Raw genomic sequence first — 2,500 nt, 5'->3', positions numbered from 1 at the left:
CTGCAGGACTGACTAGCAGCCACAGGACTGAAGCGTGTTCGGCCATGCAGAGAGCAGCACTGGTCTGCTGTGACAGGGATCAGACCCCCCACGGGCCCCCTAGAGAGTCCCACACAGACACTGATTCTGGAACAGATGCTTTTGTTTGTTTTGGCCTTTGGTCCATTTAGTTCATTCTTTATTAAGCCTATTCATTTCTGTTAACTGTTACTTTTCTTTTGAGCAATGCGATGATAATAGTGTAAACTGGACTCTCATGTCAATAAAGCACATTAAATTGACTGGATCCTGAAAAGACCTGGGTTAAACAAGGGCCAGACCCAAGCTAAATTAGTGCCAAAATAGGGCTACAGCAGGGCTGGATTTGGGCCAAATCAAAGCCAAGTCATATTGATATCACTGATTTAGTTTCACCCTCTGCTATTTCTTCATGTGCTGCACCTCACTTATAAGCTGCTTTGGATAAAGCATTGAATTCAAATGATGTTAAATGATGTGTGAAAGATCTGTTCCAAATGCAGTTTCTGAATGGGACTTCATGTCTGTTTTACAAAGTATCATCTTAGTGTGTGTGTGTGTGTGTGTTTGTGTGCGTGTTTGCGTGCGTGCGTGTTTGCGTACGTGCGTGCGTGTGTGCGTGTGTGTGTGTGTGTGTGTGCGTGCGTGCGTGCATGGAGAGAGAGGGAGTCAGCGGAAGCATAATGATGCTAAACAATCATAAAGAATACTTTTTAAAAAATGCATATTTCTCCAAGGAAAGAAACAACTTTTTTAAAAGTTGGTGGAGGGAACCCTCTGGGCCTGCTTGCAAAGTCCCTGAAACACAGGACTCAAACACAGGGCTGAAACACAGGGCTAAAACACAGAGCTGAAAAACAGGGCTAAAACACAGGACTCAAACACAGGGCTGAAACACAGGGCTAAAACACAGGGCTAAAACACAGCTTGGACAGACATGTGGCGGAGCAGACACAAGCCCTGGACTTCCTGCTGGGTACCACTGGCACTGAACCACAAATGAGCTGAACACCTCAGCACTTCCTCTCCAGAGATACTGAGAGTAGAGGGAGTAAGCAGGAGATGGGGAGAAAGAGATGGGAGGGAGAATGGGAGCGAAGTAGAGATAGAGTGAGAGGGAGAAAGAAAGCGAGGGGCGGCAAAGAAGGTAAGAGGGCAAATAGAACACCTCTGGGGGTCTCTATGGCGACCATCCAAGGATAGAGAGAGCTTGAGGAGGAGAGAGAGGGATGGGGGAAGAGGAGGTGAAGAGGTAAGAGGGGAAATGAACACCGTTGTCGCACCGTGAGAGAGAGAGAGAGAGAGAGAGAGAGAGAGAGACTAATAGGGGAAATGTGGTGAATGCAAGACAGGGAGTTAAGGGGAAGGCCTGAGACAGGAATAAATCAACACCATCATTATCCATCTGCTGGTATCAGGCAAGGCTACTGGGAGTCCAACCACAAGAGAGAGAGATGGAAGAAGAAAGAGAGAGAAGGAAGGGAAATAGAGAGAGGGAAAGATAGGGAAGGGGGTGAAGAGTATCTTGGTGGAAAACAGAGAAAGATTGAAACTACAGGAAAGAGAGGAGAGATGGATGTGAGAGAGAGAGAGAGAGAGAAGGAGTGTGTACCTCCATGTTTTTCACGGCAGGGGATGGGGGATCTCTGAGGCGTCATCACAGAATCAGAGAGGGAGGGAGGAGAAGGGAAGACGTTCTAAACATGTGGAGGGGACGGAGAAGGAAATAAACAAACAAATAAAAAAACAGATAGATGAATAAATAAATAGATAAAAAATATAAAAGAGACAGAGGGAGAGAACAGGAAAGAGAGGCAGGAAGACTAGGAGACACTCTTCAGATAATACAGTACTAGGGCTACACACACACACACCACATAGGCCTAGATGTGTGCCCCATTGTGTGTGTCATTTTTGTCTTCTGTCCTCTTCCCCCTTCTCTACCCCATCAATCTCTTTCTCTCTCTCTCTATCATGTCTTCATGCCAATGCATGAAAAAGCACTTCAGCCATCCTCCTTCATGACCTGCAGGCATGCACACACACAAAGTCACTGCGACCTTCATACTGCTCTGTGTGTGTGTGTGTCTACATTTGTGTGTATTTTTGTATTTGTGTGTGCCAATGCACATTTGCGGGGTATGAAAATCTACAGCATAACCCAAGAGAGCTTCTCTACCTAGGAGCTATATGGCTACGTCTGCCTCTGATTTCATGCAGTTGGACACATATAGAGACGACCCCCCGCCCCCTCCCTCCCCAACCACCACAACCCAGCACACACCAGCGTGTTAGGCCCGGGGTGAACAGGAAAGCTGGTAGAGCATTGTGGAGATATCTCCATTGTCCACATCTCTATAGATGCGTCCAATACAAAAGAAAAGCAAACGTCTCAATGATTCAAATGTCAAGAGATAAAGAGACAGGGGGGGGGCAGAGATAAAGAGGCAGGGGAGGTCTTTCTGGACAGAGAAAGAGGGTC

General features: G+C 46.8%; 1 protein-coding gene across 1 annotated transcript in view; it reads right to left on the bottom strand.

The window, feature by feature from the left end:
- The window catches only part of kcnh8 (potassium voltage-gated channel, subfamily H (eag-related), member 8), a 62,490-nt gene that overhangs the window by 864 nt on the left and 59,126 nt on the right, over window positions 1-2,500 (bottom strand). Inside the window, exon 17 of the mRNA XM_042076940.1 lies at window positions 1-2,500. This exon is cut by the window's left edge and continues 864 nt beyond it; it is cut by the window's right edge and continues 585 nt beyond it. The gene's annotated coding sequence lies outside the window, so the exon portion shown is untranslated.

The sequence above is a fragment of the Alosa sapidissima genome, chromosome 21 (genome assembly GCF_018492685.1).
Source record: "Alosa sapidissima isolate fAloSap1 chromosome 21, fAloSap1.pri, whole genome shotgun sequence".
Classification (NCBI taxonomy): domain Eukaryota; kingdom Metazoa; phylum Chordata; class Actinopteri; order Clupeiformes; family Clupeidae; genus Alosa; species Alosa sapidissima.
Note: the sequence above shows the minus strand (reverse complement) of the source record. Positions and strands in the feature narration are given on the sequence as shown.